This window comes from Heptranchias perlo, chromosome 21, assembly GCF_035084215.1.
Source record: "Heptranchias perlo isolate sHepPer1 chromosome 21, sHepPer1.hap1, whole genome shotgun sequence".
NCBI lineage: Eukaryota > Metazoa > Chordata > Chondrichthyes > Hexanchiformes > Hexanchidae > Heptranchias > Heptranchias perlo.
Genome location: NC_090345.1, coordinates 14,115,369 through 14,137,143, shown reverse-complemented (window position 1 = coordinate 14,137,143; position 21,775 = coordinate 14,115,369). Strand labels below are relative to the sequence as shown.

Below are 21,775 nucleotides of genomic sequence, written 5' to 3'. Positions count from 1 at the left end.
AAGAATTGGCACTTGCCTATTTTCCACTTCCTAGCCTAAGAGCATTAAGATCATTTTAGCACCCCTACTATTACCCAGACTGATGTCAGCTAACCCAGTATGAACTGGGGATTGAACCTGCAATGTTCCTGGTCTATATGATTTAAATATTCACTGATAAAATTGCAGTGCCAATGGGATCTAGGGGGAATTAAAGCTTTGAGATTCAAATTAACTAGTCTCAGACTTAATATACCTCTCCTTGTATGAATAATCAAATTTTTAAAAAAAACTAGGTTTACTAATTTACATAAAGCAATACTCTCTCCAGCTTCAATTATAATATCTGAATATTTAAGTATAATGAACTGTTATATCACCGTGTCAAGACGCAGATTTATAAAGGTCACAGCAACAATAATCTCAGTGAGTAACATCTTTGTTTAATCTCTTAACTCTTACTTGATTTGCAAATATACTTGTTCATTGTTGCATGGTTTTAGTATGTTACCACTGGGTCTCCCATAGTGTTGCTGATGGTAATTTGGATGATGCGTTTTGTTTTATCAGGACAGGAATGTTATACCAAATAATGCACAATGTATTATGCTGCTGCTAAGGCAGAGCTATTTCCCTTTAAGGCAACAAGTCTAATTATTGGTAGGGAAACACCTTTATAAATCTATTATTAGGGGTTACAGCCTTTGTTTAATCTGAGAATTCAAGTTGTGACACATGCACGTAGCATCTCTTATGAGCAGTTATTAGGGGTATGATGGAAAATCTGTACAAGCTATGCCAGCATCATCAGGAAACAGATTACCTGTCCACTCATCTCATTGCTGTTTGCAGGATATTGCTGGTGCAACATGGCTGTCATATTTGCCTACATAAGAACGACGACTGCACTCCAAAGGTAATTCATTATGCGAAGCATTTTGAGGTGCATTGAAATGATATTGCATTATATACATGCAAATATTATTATTATTACTACTACATGCATCATATAATGAGATTGCATGTCTGATGTACTGTGAAATCAATGCTCATGGCATCACAATATTGTCAACAAGAGCAGAAAAAGAGTTTCTAGTTTAAATGGACTCTGGTCCCTGAGGAAGATTTTTAATGATTAAAGAAAGTTTTATCATTAAAACCAGTGAAATATCTGTCCAGCTAAAGGAGGTTTCTTTGTCCTACGTAGAGGTACAAATGACCAAGGGAAAAAAGTGTTGTCTTTGCATGTACAGGCTGAGGAAGGGAAGTTAATTGTTTGTTCACTTGAGCACTTATAAAGGGAAAAGAATAATGTGATGTTGGGTAAGAGCTCTTGGATAATGTTGCTGCAGTAATCTTGCTTTTATCCTGCACTGGGCATAGGGGGGTGAGAGTAAAGGTTTGCCTTCACAACCAGAGTTACTGCATGTCAAAATGTCATTCATTGTATAAAGTGTCTCGATGTGAAAGGTGTTATATTAAAAACAAATACTATCATAAAACTTTGATTGTTAATCTCATATCTGTGGATATACTGTAAAATGTTGACAATTGTTTTTGAAAACATTACATTGGTTATTATTCAGGGATTGTTGTATTATTGATTGCTCTGGGATCTTAATAGCTCGCAAGGAAGTAAAAGCTACAGCTAAGTAACTCCATCATAAAACTCTCACGTTTGAAACAAAGAAGATTATAGTACCAAAATTCCCAGCAATACTTTGTTTGGATTGCAATACCTTTAAGGAATCCTGAATTGACAATCATAGAGAGAAAGGATTAAGATGGAATGGCTAAACTTTCCAGGGGGTGGGAGACTCCTTTTCAGCATGCAAGCTCAAGCCTGGAGCTGAATCTATTACCTGAGATGGGAGAAGTACACTGAACGGTACTGGGCACACCCAAGGATGGAATGGTGCACCTTTTCTTCTGTTAGCTGGGTTTGAGATTTGCACCATCGTTTATAACGATGTTATGTAGGTTAAGCACTATTGACTGTTTGTTTGTTTTTTCCTTTGCAGTTAATGGTTCAATCCAAAATCAGCAAAATTTTATTCAAAAAAAGGGAATCTAATAGCTGGTTTATTCAGACCAAGTGTTCAGACTTGCTATGGCTGGTTACAGTGGAGCTGTTCCATTTATAAAGCTTCATCTACAAATTAAATGATTCAGTAATGCAAGCCTGTATCTGCTTGAACTGGAATTACTATGTCAGCAATGAATGCCTAGCCAATTAATTTATTAATACATTTCCTTATATTATTAAAGAACAGAACTGGGTGTGCATTTCAAGGCCGTAATATTTACATTGAAGCTATAATGTGTTTTGATGCATTCATATGAAATTCCTGGATCTGCTATCTTAAAGGAGGCAATAATCTAATTATTTTAAATGGGTTAAATAATGGACAGAAGAATTTTATATGAGCTTGGTAACATGTTCATCATAATATTGCAAGCAGAATTTCAATCGATATAACATTATTTCAATTCTTTGATGTGCTGCTGTTTATAAAACCCACAGGAGATCCTGGTGTAGTAGTTTTAAATAAAGTTCATTTTTGGCTACTGTATTAAAGGGACCTTGGCAGATGTTTGACAGTTTACACAGAGTAAACCCTGGTGTTATACCAGATAAAGATTCGTAAACAGTAGGTGAGACATGTAAAGTGGAAAGAAAGACTATCTGTTACTTTTAGATTCGTGCAAAAATACTGCTGCAGTCCTTAAATGTGATTGCTTCACATCAGCTAAGGGTCAAAAGGACATTTTACAGGGTCTGTCAGATAATGCTGCGGAACAGGCAGGGTGCCACAACCAGAAAGCAGCTTAGTGCTGGGTTTACTTATTGTATGAGGCTTAGTTAATCTCTAAGTGTATGTACTGTTTCTGCAAATAATTCAACAGTGAAAGGGAGGTGCTTAATGCTGATAACTTCTAATTTGCTAAGTAAAGGTTGTTCAGAAAGGTTTCAGTTAATCAGATGGTTCTGTATGTCATGCAAGGGCAGCATGCAGTAGAGCTGTTGGAAGCTAAGTGAAGGTACTTCACTATGGATCTATATTGTAACCTGGTTCGATTGGTTAATATACAGTAGTATATTTACAATCACTTCCCTTTTTAATGAGTTGTCATGTGTTTTTGTGCTCCAATTTTCCTTCCATCCTTTAAAATTGTATGCAAGCAAGAATTAGAGAACCTGCACTCAGGTACCATGCCTCACTAAAGAAGAATTTGCATTTATACAGTGCCTTTCATGACGTCAGGACATCCCAAAGCACTTCACAGCCAATGAAGTACTTTTTAAAGTGTAGTCACTGTTGTGATGTAGGAAAACACGGCAGCCAATTTGTGTACAACAAGGTCCCACAAACAGCAATGAAATAAAAGACCAGACGATCTGTTTTTTAGTGATATTGGTTGAGGGATAAATATTGGCCAGGACACCAGGAAAACTCCCCTACTCTTCTTCAAATAGTGCCATGGGATCTTTTACATCCACCTGAGAGGGCAGACAGGGCCTTGGTTTAATCTCTCAACTGACAGACAACACCTCTACTGGCGCAGCACTACCTCAGTACTTGACTAGTGCCAGCCTGGATTTTGCGTTCAAGTCCTGGAGTGGGGTTTGAACCCACAACCTCCTGATATCAAGCAGAGAGTGCTACCACTGTGCCGAGGTTGACATATGTGAGTTTAGACAGTTAGTGCTGGCAAGTCATTGTGTGTGTGTTCTAATGATCCCAATCCTTTCCCCACCTGACACTCACATTGCATGTTCCTCCCTCACTAGCTCAGGGTTGCGGTGGTCGATTGTGACAAAAGTGCTGCTGCCATGATTGAGATGAGCACAGGGATCAAATGGGGGTCTTTCCATTCTGTATAGCTCCGTCCCACTCTGGGCAATGCATTTACCAACAGCCATCGGGGGATTGAGGGCTGAAACAAAAACAGAAAATTCTGGAGCCATTCAGCAGGTCAGGCATCATCCATCAAGAAAACATGAGTTAGCTGACATTTCAGATATAAATCCTTCCTCAGAACTGAAGGATATTACAGATGAACAGCATTTAAGAAGGGGTGGAACCATGGAACAGGATCGAAGTGATATGCACAAAAAGTAAGAAAGAAAGAACTTGCATTTATATACTTACTGCCTTTCGGGACGTCCCAAAACACTTTACAACCGAAGTACCTTTGAAGCGTAGTCACTGTTGTAATGTAGGAAATGCACAGCCAATTTGCGCACAGCAAGGTCCCACAAACAGCAACATGATAACGACCAGATAATCTGTTTTAATGATGTTGGTTGAAGGATCAGTATTGACCAGGACATTGGGGAAAACTTCCCTGCTCTTCTTCAAAATAATGCCATGGGATCTTTTACGTCCACCTGAGGGGGCAGATGGTGCTTTGGTTTAATACCTCATCCAAAAGACGGCACCTCTGACAGTGCAGAACTCCCTCAGTGCTGCACTGGTGTGTTAGCCTAGATTTTGTGCTCAAGTCTCTGTAGTGGGACTTGAATCCATGACCTCTGACTCAGAGGTGAGAGTGCTACCAACTGAGCCACGGCTAACACGATACAAAAGGAGGTGCAATGAGAGAAATCAAAGAAATTCAAGACACTGAGTGTGAGGAGAGCTGAATAGCGATAGGTAAGTGGAATGGGAAGCAAACAAAGTGGCCCAGGAATCTGGTGGAAGAAAAGTAAAGAGTGAATGATCTATCTCTGCTTCCTCCTAATATCCCCACCATCACAGAGGCCAGTCTTCAGCCAATTCGATTCACTCCACGTGGTCTCAAGAGACGGCTGAGTGCACTGGATACAGCAAAGGCTATGGGCCCTGACAACACCCCGGCTGTAGTGCTGAAGATTTGTGCTCCACAACTATCCGTGCCTCCAGCCAAACTGTTCCAGTACAGCGACAACACTGACATCCACCCGACAATGTGGAAAATTGCCCAGGTATGTCCTGTCCACAAAAAGCAGGACAAATCCAACCCGGCCAATTACCGCCCCATCAGTCTACTCTCAATCATCAGCAAAGTGATGGAAGGTGTCGTCGACAGTGCTATCAAGCGGCACTTACTCACCAATAACCTGCTCACCGATGCTCAGTTTGGGTTCCTCCAGGACCACTCAGCTCCAGACCTCATTACAGCCTTGGTCCAAACATGGACAAAAGAGCTGAATTCCAGAGGTGAGGTGAGAGTGACTGCCCTTGACATCAAGGCAGCATTTGACCGAGTGTGGCACCAAGGAGCCCTCGTAAAATTGAAGTCAATGTGAATCAGGGGGAAATCTCTCCAGTGGCTGGTGTCATACCTAGCACAAAGGAAGATGGTAGTGGTTGTTGGAGGCCAATCATCTCAGCCCCAGGGCATTGCTGCAGGAGTTCCTCAGGGCAGTGTCTTAGGCCCAACCATCTTCAGCTGCTTCATCAATGACCTTCCCTCCATCATAAGGTCAGAAATGGGGATGTTCGCTGATGATTGCACAGTGTTCAGTTCCATTCGCAACCCTCAGATAATGAAGCAGTCCGTGCTCGCAAGCAGCAAGACCTGGACGACATCCAGGCTTGAGCTGATAAGTGGCAAGTAACATTCGCGCCAGGCAATAACCATCTTCAACAAGAGAGAGTCTAACCACCTCCCCTTGACATTCAACGGCATTACCATCGCTGAATCCCCCACCATCAACATCTTGGAGGTTACCATTGACCAGAAACTTAACTAGACCAGCCATATAAATACTGTGGCTACAAGAGCAGGTCAGAGACTGGGTATTCTGTGGCGAGTGACTCACCTCCTGACTCCCCAAAGCCTTTCCACCATCTACAAGGCACAAGTCAGGAGTGTGATGGAATACTGTCCACTTGCCTGGATGAGTGCAGCTCCAACAACACTCAAGAAGCTCACACCATCCAGGACAAAGCAGTCCGCTTGATTGGCACCCCATCCACTACCCTAAACATTCACTCCCTTCACCAGCGCACCGTGGCTGCAGTGTGTACCATCTACAGGATGCACTGTAGCAACTCGCCAAGGCTTCTTCGACAGCACCTCCCAAACCCACGACCTCTACCACCTAGAAGGACAAGGGCAGCATGCAGATGGGAACAACACCACCTACACGTTCCCATCCAAGTCACACACTATCCCGATTTGGAAATATATCGCCGTTCCTCCATCGTCGCTGGGTCAAAATCCTGGAACTCCCTTCCTAACTGCACTGTGGGTGAACCTTCACCACACGGACTGCAGCGGTTCAAGAAGGCGGCTCACCACCACCTTCTCAAGGGCAATTAGGGATGGGCAATAAATGCTGGCCTTGCCAGCGATGCCCACATCCCATGAACGACTTTAAAAAAAAAGTATCAAAGTTGCAGACCATCCCAGCAGCATGGTTTTCCGACTGGGGGGTCCCCACCCTTGGCATCAACCCACTCGCCACCCCCATTCTCAAACGCTGATATAACCATCCTACATTACCCGCACCCACTGCTGGAGAGAAAATGAAAACTATAGTTAAGTTCTGATATTGTTAATGTCAATATTAAGGCCAGAGAGCTGCACTGTGCCTGGTAGAAAGATGAAGTGCTGTTCTTTTGCATTGAGCTTCATTGGAACAGTGTAGAAGGCCAAAACAAAGAGGTCAGAATGGGAGTCGGGCGGAGAATTGAAGTAAGCGATGGGGAGCTCGGGGTCGCAATTGTGGACAGACGGAGGTGTTCGGTTAAACGGTCACCTAATCTGCATTTGTTCACCCCGATGTAGAGGAGACTGCATTGTGAACAGCAAATACAGTTACTAGGTTGAAGGAAGTAATGCTTCTCAAGAAATTGCTGTCTCACCCAGAAGGAGCATTTGGAGTCCTGGACAGTGGTGTGGGAGATGGTGAATGGGCAGGTGTTGCGTCTCCTGCACTTGCATGGGAAGGTGCCAGGAGAAGGAGAGCAGATGGTGGGGGTGATGGAAGAGATCGGTCCCTTCAGAATGGTGGGGTGGGGGAAGATGTGTTTGATGGTGGATCACGTTGGAGGTGGCGGAAAAGGCGAAAAGTGACCTGTCAAATGTGGAGAGTGGTGGGGTGGAAGGTGAGGACGAAGGAAAACCCAATCACACTTCTGAGAGGTGAAGAGGTGAGAACCGGAGCATGGGAAATGGACGGACTCAAACAACGGTTTTTGAGACAAAATTAATGAAGTCCTCTAGATCTCTGGGATTGAGGACTATACGTCCTCTCGTCCTTTCTTCAGATTCCAATGGTTTATTTGATATTGCAGATGGTAATATTTTGCTGATTGTAAATCTGTCGGGAGAATGTTTCATGAGAGGATTGCCAGCTGCTGCCAGTTTGCCTGATGAATGTCTTGGTAAATGCTGCATCATCAATGTCATTTAAATTTGCCCCACTGAATTGTGATCCAGGTTTTCATCTTCAGCTGGATGACAGGCAGTAGCTGTGATCAGGTTTGCAAGATAATTAAAAAGAAGAGTTGGAGTGACATGAGGTCGTTGGACTTCAGACAGGAAAGATCTCTGCTTATGTGCTACTGTTCTCATAACTCTGGTGTGAAAAAGGCACCATGGCAACACTGTAAATTGGAACAGTCTGTCCGAGAATCAATAATTGTGTAATTCAGTGCCGACTGGATAAAGCACAAGACTAGCGTGTACAGTCTGTTCTGCCATTCAATTAGATCATGGCTGATCTGTACCTTAACTCCATCTACGCGCCTTGGTTCCGTAACCCTTAATACCCTTGCCTAACAAAAAATCTATCAATCACAGTATAATGGCTGAAAGAGCAGGAGGCAATGAAGGAATGGGGAAGAAGCAGTAAACCAATGTTGGAAAAACAGAGGAGTTTTCATGTAGGAGTAAACTGCCAGAGGACTTTGCTGAGATGAAGTGGTGGTGAAGTTAAACACCAGAGCTCATTGGATAATAAATTCTACCAGTTGCTGGATATCCAGATAGTAACTGTGTATCCTGCCGGGGTAAGAGTCAGTGAGAAAATCAATTAAAAACACTCAGCTGTATTTTAGCTGTTTAATAAAACTACGCCCCAACTCCCAGGAAAATTCTGCCAGGCATTTATGATTGCACTGCTTTAGAAAGTGGCTTCTAGGATGACGTTATTACTTCCCTAATCACATTGGAAAACCTTTCAGCAAATAAACAACAATACTGAATAGCCACTAACATCTTGTTAATAATGTATAAAGCGATGCAGGATTAAAAAAGTATTCCTCTGTTAAATGGGAATAAGAATGATAAAATAGAGGATAATCTCAGCATTGCTCAGGTGGAAGATGGAATATGACAGAAAATGTTGTTTTGACACTCTTTGTTTGATTGCCATGATACAACTGAATACAGTGATATGTTATGCTTGAAATGACCTTTTCTATAGACGTGCACTGCCATCCATTTAGTCACTCATACTTTATGATGAAAAAAAACATTTTTTACAGCAGTTGTGCAAGAAATAAATTACTTGTAAGGGGGTGAGGATATTGTGTGCCGAAGAATGAAAATATAAATAACTGTGGAAAGTTTTATGACCGGGTGGAGGCGATTTAAACTAAAGCCTGGAAATTATTGCTACTGTGCTGTATCATTCTATGTTTCTGCGGCCTACTACTTTTTTTTAAAAAAAGGTGTTAAGCCATTTAAAATAACAGGTCATATGAATGCAAGTGTTCATCTGCTAATATAACACCAGTATTTACTGGTCTTAAAAGTATTCTGTCTAGTTCAGGCACATCATAAAATGACAAATGGGATGTGATCGCATGCCTCATAATTCAGATCAAGGCTTAGGCCTGAGGTGAGTTTACTCATATCTATCTGAATTAAAATAAAAATTAACAATTGATTTCCGATCTTTGCATTTTTTAAGTGGGCTGCCCTCTGCATCGCTGTTTATCCCAATTTATTTGTATTGACTGACAATGTTTTGCCAACTAGACTATTTTGTTTGCTGACCTATATTGGCTGCCAATCTGGCAACACCTCAATTTTAAAATATTTCCTTCTTTCCTAAAAGTAGTAGCTATTTCATATTACTCATGACCACACCGCACGATGCAGGTCCAAGTTTCAATTTGTTTTATTTTTACTGATTCAATAAATAATTTTGAAAATGTTTCCTGGCTGACTAATTAACCTTTCTTTCCCTCAAAATGTTGGCCTCCCTACCACCACAGTGTACTGCCACTGTAATGTTACGGAGGTAATATTTGGACAAAAGTGCAACAACATTTAGCATCTGTGGATAATTATTGGAACCGCTGATGGAATTCTCAAACATTAGTGGCTCAAAACTAGCCTGCAGTCGAGTAAAATCATCTCGCAAATGTTTACTTTCATTAGGATTCAGAAGTTCATCTACCTGCTGCAGCTGTGTTTTGCTTTCACAATTATTTATTTTTCATTGTTTGTTTGTGTTCGATAGTTCTAAAAGGTAAAGAAACCCTGGCTTAAAGTTTGAGGATCAGTGATTTCTCCACAGTAGCACTTCCATCATGTCACCATGGTGACGCGAAAGACATGCAAGCAGAAAACCGGCCCCAATGAAAATGAAATTTTGATGAGAAGCAACATAGGCAATGGGAAGGGAAGAAAAGAATGTTCTAAAAAAATTACAATAGAAAATGCTTAATGATGTATGTTATATGGTATATTGTGCTATAAAAAATCCTTGTAGTTCCACCGTATAAGTCATGTGATACTGTACACCTTCAAGGATGATGTCACACTTCTTTGTTATCATAAAAATACATAGAAGTTACAACATGGAAACAAGCCATTCAGCTCAATAGTCTGTGTTGGTGTTTACCCTCCATATCAGCAAATAGTTCTAATCACATTTACTCACCCTGTTCCCATAGCCCTTTATCCCCTTTTCCTTCATCCAATCTAATCCTGAATGTTGACGTAGTTTCTGCCTCAACCACTAAATCTGGAATTGAATTCCATAACTCTCTGTATAAAGCGTTTTCTTCTGCCCACTGTTCTAAAGCTCTTGCATTTAATGTTGTATCAATGACCACTTGTTCCTGACGCATTAACTTCTATCTATCCTGTCCCATCCTTTCATAATTTTAAACGCTTCTATCATATCGCCCCATGATTTGTGTTGTTGTAATGAAAAAAGATCAATTTTTCAAGTGTTTCTTATCATTTCACCTACATAATTTGAGTAACTTTGACCTTCCCTATAACAGCACAGCCAATAAATAACTCAATCCAAGGTCACATCTTTCAGCACAGGATCACAACATGGATACCGATGAGAGAGGCCATTCAACCCACCTACACTCATCAACCAGAAGAGTCGACAGTTCCCTCCTCACAGCATCTAAATGTTATTAAATGATTTTATGGTTTTTACATCCATTATCATACCCAAAAGTTCACTCCATGTAATATCATTCTTTGTGTGAAGAAGAACTTCCAATATTAGTAATACATTTGTCCCTTGCTAGTTTGAACCTGTGGCCTCTTGACACACAGTTATGGTTTAGCTTGAAATAATGTTCCAGATTTACCTTTTCTATTCTTTTTACTATTCAGTACCCCTCCCACATTCATAGTACCCCTCAAGTTCAGTACCTGGTCCATCCCTGTTTTTGCTGATGTGTTTTCCACAAGGAAGCACAATACAGTCTAGCTGTGTTCAAGCAAAATCAATTTGTTTTATTGCTACTGTAACTCCTGCGGTGCAATTTAAAATATATTGATCTATAACGTATTAGGGAAGGTAAATTGCCAGTACAATGCCGAGGCTGTAATTAGAAGTGACTGTGTATGCTATGACTAGATTATTTTACAAGGTATTGAAACAGCATTTAACTGAAATATAGAAAGGAAATGGATTACAGAAATGCAAGAGAAAATATTGAAGAAATTTATGAGTAAGCATTAGCGCTAAAATACTGAATCTGTTATGTGCTAAACATTTAATATTTCAAGGAGAGTGATTTCATTAAGTTCATAAGAGATTGTTCGTGTGATTTTATCCTACTGGATGGCAATGTCACATAGAAGATGAAAGCAAAGCTCTTCAATAAACAAGTATTACTTAACATAATTAAAACAGTCAATAGCGATTTGAATTTACAAAAAACGGAATGAATAATGTGTTACACATTAGTCGTGTTAAGTAAAACAGCTCTGGTGCAGGATAGATGTAGATTGAAGATAAAGTGATGCTAACTGATTGGAACAGACTGTATTTGATTGTTGACCCAAACAATATTTAGGTGAAGTAAACGGTTTCTGCCAAGCCTCCGCTGATGTCAGGGAGGCAGAGCTGATGAAGCCCTAAGGAAATTCCCGACGACTATGTATGATCCACATTCATAATAGTCCCCATTAGCATTACATACTATGCAATCCTTATTCATGTTTATTCCATATTTTCTTTACGTAAGGTTTTTCTTCCTCATAACCTTAATTATTTATGTGGACTGGTAGGAAATCTCCAACCCATGAATAAATGGATAATTATGAATAGTTTATGAACCGCAAAACAGTCTATCCCCATCTATTGCTCAAATCTGGCATCTTATTAATGACTTGGTTACATCTCTTCCTTCACTGTATAAGCCTTCCTTGGAAAGCAAGGCTTTCATTTAAGATTTTGTTCGATGAGATTATATTGCATAGCTCAGCGAGCTCGTTGGGTTTAATTTTAACAAAACGCTAAATTTGAAGAGTTACAAGTTAATGAAGATGAGAATGATTCTAATATGATAAAGGATACAGAGAACTGGTAATAGAACGGTATTTCTCATCTTAAACCAATAAACCTCATATCCTGAATCCGAATGGACCAGCTTTTCCCATGTGGGATCCAAAGACGTACATCAGATTCTGACTCCAAAAGCACAAACAAAATAAAGTCAAAGCGATAGAAGCAGCTATCTATGGTGAAGATCGCACGGTTCTGTGGCAATTAATGTAATGAGAAGCTTTTTTTTTTGCAGTACTGTACTATTATTGTTAATTAATCCCATTTGAGACCAAAACCTAGAAAATACGGTTGGCAATATAGCGAGCAAAGATTTAACACATTAATTTGACATTCTTTATCTGCTATTTTGATGACGGTGTTAATTTGGTTAAAATCGGTTTAAAATACCAGAGGAATATTGTCCCAACAGTATAGTGCTGTAGCACGAAACAGGGATGAAGAAAACGCTATTAGTTTGTTTAAAAATATCACAATGTACACGATTCACCATTCAGTCCAGTTTAGTAGGATATATTCTCTGATATGAAGTGATATACACATCAGAAAATATGTACATACAAAAAAGTCATTTCGAATTGCTAGAAAATGCAGCAAATAAAATGTCAAAAAATCTACATTTTCTGGGGGATCGTGCCCCCGTAGAAAAATAAATGCCACGAGTGATGTACAGTTGGTACTACAGTTCTGCGAGCTAGTTTTCTGACTCTAGGGCAATGTGCCTTATACTCGTAATGCTTCAAACTGTTGAGCTTCTCGCGTTGCTATGCCTTGGAATAATGATGTCGAGTGAAATGTATCCAAAGACATCGAACAGTTGCTGCCACCACTTGTCCCTGTTCTTCCTCCACTATTGAGTTTATATCTCATCGATTTGCCACTAAATTAGATCGCACCTAGTTGAAAACTTAAACGTGGTTCCAAATGTTTTGGAAAAGGTTTGGTTTCTAAATTCTTACAATCCTATCTTTTTTAATGTTAACTTCTATAAGAACAGATTATTAGTTGACTTGTTAAATAAGGAACGAAATTCAATGGAGCCATAGAAATATTGATTGGTACATGAAGGTATTTAAGTTTTATTTCTTGCTGAGGACATCTCTCTCTGATTCCTCATGTGGCGTAATGATTTTTTTTTAGTTTATTCACGTATCAATGATTATAGAATTGTTCAATGCAATGAATCCTGCTGTGAGAAATGTAACCTTATCAAAGTAACAATAGATTCAATATGGTCTACTGAACCTATTTTCTTTTAATTAAGGTTATCATGTCTTACGATTGTCACTGTAGGAGAAAGCACAGACCAAAGGATTGTGCGTACGACAACGGAACAATCCGCGTGTTGTAAAATCGTGACATCGCTCCTGATGGTTGAGAATGCAATTCCATTTTTCTTCTGCAGAGGTGAAAGAAAGTGATATTTTATGAGTTGCTTAAAATATCTTTAACAATTGAAGATAAGGATGGTCTGCAGTAAGGTGCAGAGTGAATAATATCTTCTATAGCAATTTAGCTAAAAATCAGAAAAGTAAAATTAAAACGGGGAATAATGTGATTTTTTTTTATTCGTTCATGGGATGTGGGCGTCGTTGGCGAGGCCACCATTATTAGTACTAGTATTTTAATTCCAGATTTTATTTAATTAATTGAATTTAAATCCCCCAGCTGCCGTGGCAGGATTTGAACTCATGACCCCGGATTATTAGTCCAGGCCTCTGGATTACTAGTCTAGTAATATAACCACTATGCTACCCTACCCATATTTGATTGTATTTACTGAAGCAATGTATTTGTCAAAGGGTCAAGTCATACCCAAATTTGAATAAAGATGTTTGTGAATGCAGCTTTGAGGTGAGAAACCAGGAGACTAATGCTGGGTTTTCTACCAGGTGCTCAGTGATAGACCTGTGTTGACCTGGATCAGTAACCTGATGCCACACGCATTGGGCTGGATTGTCCTGCCTGAAATCAGGGGTGTTAGCAGCAGAGAACGATGGGCAATTCTTTCAAATACTTCTCCCCACAGGTATATAATGTTCAGGCCAGTATTGACCTGATTTCACTAAATCCATGATGCTGCTAATTGCTTTAGCTGACTTCATGCTGCCAACTATTTCCCTTGTATTCTCTAATCTCCTTTAGGATGCTTCAATATCTCTCTGATGTCTCCAGTTAGTCTTTCCTGTTTCTATCTGTCATTAGTTAGAATTCACTTCTAACATTTTGGCAAATGTTCAATAAATTTTAGCTGCCCAAATTCCTATCCACCAAGTCTGAATAATAATGAAATAGGCATAATTTTCACTTATTATTTCAATTCCAGCGTTCAGATGGAGGCAGGGAGGATGTTTCCCTTGGCTGGGAGATCCAGAACGAGAGGTCACAGTCTCAGGATAAGGGGTAGGACATTTTAGGACTGAGATGAGGAGAAATTTCTTCACTCAGAGGGTTGTGAACCTGCGGAATTCTCTACCACAGAAGGCTATGGAGGCCAAGTCACTGAATATATTTAAGAAGGAGCTAGATAGATTTCTACGCACAGAAGGCATCAAGGGGTATGGGGAGAGAGCGGGAATATGGTATTGAGATAGAGGATCAGCCATGATCATATTGAATGGCGGAGCAGGCTCGACGGGCCGAATGGCCTACTCCTGCTCCTATTTTCTATGTTTCTTGTTATAGCAGACCTCTCAGGGATACTGTAAATTCAGGTGGTGTTTAATCTCTGGGTACTGTAGTTTTGTGGTTATGTTACTGGACGAATAATCCACAGAACATGAGTTCAAATCCCACCATGGCAGTGTGAGAACTTGAACACAGTTTTAAAAAAATCTGGAAATGAAGAAGCTGACGTCAGTAAAAGTGACCATGGAGCTTGTCATAAAAACCCAACTGGTTCACTAATGTCCTTTTAGGGAAGGAAACCTGCTGTCCTTACCCAGTCTGGCCTATATGTAACGTTGCCCGTCTCCACCCCGCCACACCTCGTCTGCTGCTGAAACCCTCATCTGTGCCTTTGTTACCTCTATTAACTATTCCAATACTCTCTTGGCCGGCATCCCATCTTCCACCCTCCATAAACTTGGGCACATCCACAGCTCTGCTGCCCGAATCCTAACTCTCAACAAGTCCTGTTCACCCATCACCCCTGTGCTCGCTGACCTACCATTGGCTCCCGGTCTGGGAAGGCCTCGATTTTTAAAATTCTCATCCTTGTTTTCAAATCCCTCCATGGCCTCACCCCTCCCTATTTTGCTTGATAGTCACTCCTGTGAAGCACCTTGGGACCTTTTACTATATTAAAGGCGCTAAATAAATGCAAGTTGTTGCTATGTGTGACTCTAATCTCACACCAATGTGGTTGACTCTTAACTGCCCTCTGAAGTGGCTGAGCAAACCATTCAGTTGTATCAAACATTGGACAATTAAGGATGGGCAATACATGCTGACCTTGCCAGCGCTGTCCACATCCTGTAAATTAATTTTTAAAAAAATGATGTTCAAATTAAATATTAGGGGAAAGTGTCAAAAATAAGTTATGGGGAAAGATGTTCAAGAACATAACTGACATTGTGATCATGACTATATCCTGAATCTTCATCTTCTTAGAATGGAGATCACTGAAGTAGATATCAGTACTGCAATTTGCTAGTCCAGTCAAACTTACATTTTCTTTTAGCAGATGATAAAACCTTGTGGCAGTAATAATGTAGAATATCCACACCATTCCACTAATGCAACAGTGTCGAATTTTCCACTTTTGGTACAATGATAAATCTGCCAGTTATCTTTGCCCATCTAATTGCATATGAGATAAAACAAGCAGGTTAATGGACTTAACAACCTTTTAATTAACTTTAACCATTGAAATGATTCCAGCTATATGGAATAAATGTATCCTAATGCAATGGCTGGAAATCAAACCCAGGTCAATGGCTTAGGAAGCAGCTATACTCAGCATTATGTCACCATTGCATATAAGAAGCTATTTTCATATCCAATATGGAGTAGTGGAAATAATGGGCTAGAGGAAAGGTTCGTGTTAAGCAAAGGTGGACCTGATTTTGGATGAAGTTCCAAATGTAGAGAATTAATAATTTTGCTCTTTGGAAAAAAAATGTGCTGCAACACATCATGAATATTGAGTTGCCTGGGCAGAAAAGATTTACTAGAATGGTTCCAGGGATGAGGGACTTCAGCTACGTGGATAGACTGGAGAAGCTGGGGTTGTTCTCCTTAGAGCAGGGAAGGTTAAGAGGAGATTTGATAGAAGTGCTTAGATAAAGTAAATAAAGAGAAACTGTTCCTATTGGCAGAAGGGTCGAGAACCAAAGGACACAGATTTAAAGTGATTGGCAAAAGAACCAAAGGAGAAATATTTTTATGCAGCGAGTAGTTATGATCTGGAATGTACTGTCTGAAAGAGTGGTGGAAGCAGAATCAATTGTGGCTTTCAAAAAGGAATTAGATAAATACTTGAAGGGAAAACATTTGCGGGGCTACGGGGAAAGAGTGGGGGAATGGGACTAACTGGATTGCTCTTAGAAAGAGCCGGCACAGGCTCGATGGGCTGAATGGCCTCCATCTGTGCTGTAACCATTCTGTGAAATAGGCAGTGTTGTAAATGCTGTGTCAAGAATTGAAAATGGAGTTGGGATGATGTGAGAAAATAAATTACTGATGTGAAAAAAAAAATCTGCAAAGTACAAAAGTGCATTTTACAAGCAATTTAAAATAAAAACAATCTTTAAACCATAACCCTGTGAAGGAGAAATGACCTGGCTATTTTCAATAGGATCCATAGAGGGCATCAGAGCATCACAGATTGGAATGGGAAGCTCAAGTGAGTCTGTGGAAGGCTTTGAACTAAAACGTATATTCAAATTAGCCACTAGTCTAATATGGTGCTAGGTGCTTTTGTTGGATAAAAGCAAATGTTAAAATGTAAAGCCCACTGTTGCCATTTTGGATGTTCTGGAGTGACACAACTAGCACAAACTTGAGACACTCACACCAATTATTTCTCTTATTTTTGTGTGGTTGGCATAGTCAGTTCTGTGACAGCTTTATCCTGTAGGTTTAGGCCCACGTAGAATTATACAACACAGAAGGAGGCCATTTGGCCCATTGTGCCTGTGCTGGCTCTTTGAGCTTCCCAATGAGTCCCACTCCCCTGCAAATGTTTCTTTTTCAAGTATATATCCTTTTGAAATGACCACATGTAGCGCTGCTTGTTTTCCCTGTGACTTTCTCTTTGTCATCCTAAAGTGCTTTGTGTGCCAGTGCCAGTGCCTCTGCTTTGTGCTCTGGCATGAATAAGATCAGTTTGAACCACCCCTGTTTAATACAGGAATTTGTCACAGAAAATTGCACAGGGAGTAATTTCCACTGTCTGGAATTTCATTAATTGGTCCTTAATTAATTTAATGATTTGGTTATTGTGGCAGATGGAAAATGCAAAGTACAAGTTAATGCCAATAAGCCACCTGTGTGTAATTACCACCTCAAAAAGTTCCTAAAAAAATCGAGTCAATTATGTTAACTTAGAGGTGCAGATATTTGGATGATGATCCTCAAGAAAACTAAGGGCACCTTAAGTTTCTCCAGCCAGACATAGATACTAACAGGAGATGGAATGAGAACCCTACTGCACTGCCCACAATAATGTAAAGAGATACTAATGGGCACTGCTGTAAATGAACTGTAATTTAAGTATCCTGTAAATAATGGATTTTCACGGTTACATTAATCGGAATGCTTAATACAGTCCCCACCGCATACAGCGGGTGTGTTCATACTAACGCGATTTGCCCACTCTATGTGGTGGATGGTAAAACCATAATAGGTTGTGGCAATGAAATAACTCCCGTAGTTGTTAACAGTGCGAACAGCTGATTAAAGCTGCTTGAAGACCCGACTTCACCTCAAGTCAGCGGAGCTTTTAAATCAGTAAGTACTGAGCTGCCCGAAATAGCCAGCGCCGTTTTAAGTGGTGCCTTTGTAATTGATGTCTACGGCAATGACAAATGATTAGTGCCATTTGCCCGATTATAGATGGCTGTCCGTGATAAACGCGGACGGTGTAAGTGGTGGGGACTGTGTGTTTTCTGAAATTTAAAATAAATGCATTTGCCATCCTTATTTAAATACAACAATAAAGATGGTTACTATTCTCCTATGTGTGTGATTCTGCAGTATAATGACCATGTAACAGTATGCCTTATAGAGCAGAGCCTTGTTAGACTGAGATTCAACTGGATAGATGGAAAAGTAAAAAAAACATGGACACTTAATTTGTTCCAAATACCATTGTTTCCCATCTAAATATCTGGTGGCACTAGCGACTGACAATGTTACAGTAAGAAATTTTTCCCCATTAACTCCATGTCATTACACACACAGACATCTATCCACAAATACATCCCGGCAATCAGACATCAGCTGTGAAAGCCTTGTGCCTTACTGTAACCTGAAGTGAACAGCTTGACATTGGAACAAGAAACATGCACAAAAAGCAGAACAATCCCATCTGCTGCTTTTCTTTGTAATTTTTTGATATTAGGAATTTTACTGTATTGTAGACTACATCTATCTCTAAGGTGTCCTCATTGTCAAAATACTGAAGTGTTGCACTTTTCAGTCTGAATGGACAATCTGGCTGACCTTCCTGTCCCAAATTGCTATTATGTGCTCAAGTGTGAAGTTCCAGGCCAGAAATTCAAATTAATAAAATTTACCCTAAAGTGTCATGACCTGAGATGTTCAGTTTTGCTCCGCTCTTTGTTGGCCTCACCAGAACTGTGACTGAAGACTGATGAAGCTCAGAACTTCCGTGTCGTAAACTGAGTACCACCATATACAGTCATGGCACTTCATGCAGCAGTTTTGCTCAACCAAATCCTTAAGACCGAAGGGTGCCAATTATTTTGCTGCTAATACTGTAATTTTGTGAATATTGTGTTGAATGATTGATGGTCGGACAGAACAGCAATATAAAGCTTAGCCATTGAGAACATGAACCTTATTGCTCACTGTTGCTTAGCTTTAGCCCATGCCAACACACAATATTTTAGATGCAATCTGCTCTTAAACAGCATGCTTTTTCTTTTTGTTTTATGATCTTGGACCCTACATTTTCTGCAGAGTAAGACTTCAGCAGATCAAACTGGCAGCCACTTACAGCGTACTGCACATCACTTACAAGAGAATTCAGCCTGAATTATAAACATGGTTGATCTCCAACTTTAGCTAGCTGTTTACATCCATTTGAATAAGTCTTGTAACTAAAACTGTTTGCTGACAACAATAGCAAGTTGCATTTATACAGCATTTTTATCACTAAAAAATGACCAAAGTGCTTCATATAGGAGAAAACTGGATGCCAGACAGTAGTGGGAGAGTATGGTGAGGTGACTAAAAATGTGGTTGAATGGTTAGGGTCTAAGAAGACTTTTAAAGGTGAGGAGGAAGGTAGCAAGGCAGAGGGGTTTAGGAAGGACCATTCAAGTATGCAAGAATTGGGCCAATTGTACTTGCTTTAGAAATTATGGGATTGTAAACAAACACATGTAGGAAACAATGGTACCACCATCACCAAGTTTCCCACCATCAACATCCTGGGGGCCACCATTGACCAGAAACTGAACTGGACCAACCCATATCAACAGCCTGGCTACAAGAACAGGGCACTCTGTAGTGGGTGGCTAACCTGCTGACCCCTCAAAGCCTCACCACCATTTACATGGCACAATTCAGGCTAGTGATGGAATACTCACCATTAGCCTGGATGGGTGCAGTGGCCACAACTCTGAAGAAACTCAATGCCATCCAGGACAGAACAGTTCACTTGATTGGTGCCCCTGCTATTGGACTCAATAATCATCACCTCCACTACTGGTCGACTGTTGCTGAAGTATTTACAATCTATAGGATGCACCGCTGCAATTTGCCAAGGTTACTTGTCTGCACCTCCCTCCCTGTGCCCTCGACCACCAAGAAGACTAAGTGCAGCAATGTTGTGGGAATACGATCACCATCAAGTTCCCCTCGAAGTCCTACACCATCCTGATTTGCATATACATTGACATTACTTCATCGTTGCTGCATTAGAATCCAATGCCAACACCATTGTGGGAGCATCATTACCAAAAGAACTGGTTCAAGGAGAAGGTCATCACCACCTTCTTAAGATCAGCTAGTGATGGTCAATAAATGTGGCCTTGCCTCTGTCTCCTATATCCCAAAATTTTTTTTTTTTAAAGTAGGAATAGGTATCTAAACTTTGTGGTTCAATGTCCATCACCAAGAATGGCTCGGTAGCAACACTTCTGACTGAGCTGGCCGAGTCCTGAAGGACATAACTGCCAGACTGGGCCTGCAGCAGGTGGTGAGCGAACCAACACGAGGGAAAAACCTACTTGAACTCGTTCTCACCAATCCACCTGTCGCAGATGCATCTGTCCATGACAGTATTGGTAGGAGTGACCACCGCACAGAACTTGTGGAGATGAAGTCCCATCTTCACACTGAGGACACCATCCAACGTGTTGTGTGGCACTACCACCGTGCTAAATGGGATAGATTCAGAACAAATCTAGCAGCTCAAAACTGGGCGTCCATGAGGCGCTGTGGGCCATCAGCAGCAGCAGAATTGTATTCCAGCACAATCTGTAACCTCATGGCCAGACATATTCCTCACTTTACCTTAACCAACAAGCCAGGGGATCAACCCTGGTTCAATGAGGAGTGTAGAAGAGCATGCCAGGAACAGCACCTTGCATACCTAAAAATGAGGTGCCAACCTGATGAAGCTACAACACAGGACTACATGCATGCCAAACAGCGGAAGCAACATGCTATAGACAGAGCTAAGCAATTCCACAACCAACGGATCAGATCAAATCTCTGCAGTCCTGCCACATCCAGTTGTGAATGGTGGTGGACAATTAAACAACTAACAGGAGGAGGAAGCTCTGCAAACATCCCCATCCTCAATGATGGCAGAGTCCAGCACATGAGTGCAAAAGACAAGGCTGAATTGTTTGCAACCATCTTCATCCAAAAGTACCGAATAGATGATCCATCTCGGCCTCCTCCCGATATCCCCACCATCACGGAAGCCAGTCTTCAGCCAATTCGATTCACTCCACGTGATATCAATAAACGGCCGAGTGCATTGGATAAAACAAAGGCTATGGGCCCCGACAACATCCCGGCTGTAGTGCTGAAGACTTGTGCTCCAGAACTAGCTGCGTCTCTAGCCAAGCTGTTCCAGTACAGCTACAACACTGGCATCTACCCGACAATGTGGAAAATTGCCCAGGTATGTACTGTCCACAAAAAGCAGGACAAATCCAATCCGGCCAATTACTGCCCCATCAGTCTACTCTCAATCATCAGCAAAGTGATGGAAGGGGTCGTCGACAGTGCTATCAAGCGGCACTTACTCACCAATAGCCTACTCACCGATGCTCAGTTTGGGTTCCGTCAGGGCCACTCTGCTCCAGACCTCATTACAATCTTGGTCCAAATGTGGACAAAAGAGCTGAATTCCAGAGGTGAGTTGAGAGTGACTGCCCTTGACATCAAGGCAGCATTTGACTGAGTGTGGCACCAAGGAGCCCTAGTAAAATTGAAGTCAATGGGAATCAGGGGGAAAATGCTCCAGTGATTGAAGTCATACCTAGCACAATGGTAGATGGTTGTGGTTGTTGGAGGCCAATCATCTCAGCACCAAGATATTGCTGCAGGAGTTCCTCAGGGCAGTGTCCTAGGCCCAACTGTCTTTAGCTGCTTTTTTATGACCTTCCCTCCATCATAAGGTCAGAAATGGGGATGTTCGCTGATGATTGCACAGTGTTCAGTTCCATTTGCAACCCCTCAGATAACAAAGCAGTCCGTGCCCGCATGCAGCAAGACTTGGACGACATCCAGGCTTGGGCTGATAAGTGGCAAGTAACATTCGCGCTAGACAAAAGCCAGGAAATGACCATTTCCAACAAGAGAGAGTCTAACCACCTCCCCTTG

The 21,775-nt window shown here is 41.0% G+C and overlaps 1 long non-coding RNA gene across 1 annotated transcript; it reads left to right on the top strand.

Moving 5' to 3' along the window:
* The first annotated feature begins 1,236 nt into the window (after positions 1-1,236).
* Positions 1,237-18,225, top strand: LOC137340286 (uncharacterized). Its single transcript, XR_010966753.1, has 3 exons — positions 1,237-1,302; positions 13,011-13,153; positions 18,152-18,225. It is a non-coding gene; the product is annotated as an uncharacterized lncRNA (long non-coding RNA).
* Positions 18,226-21,775: the final 3,550 nt, after the last annotated feature.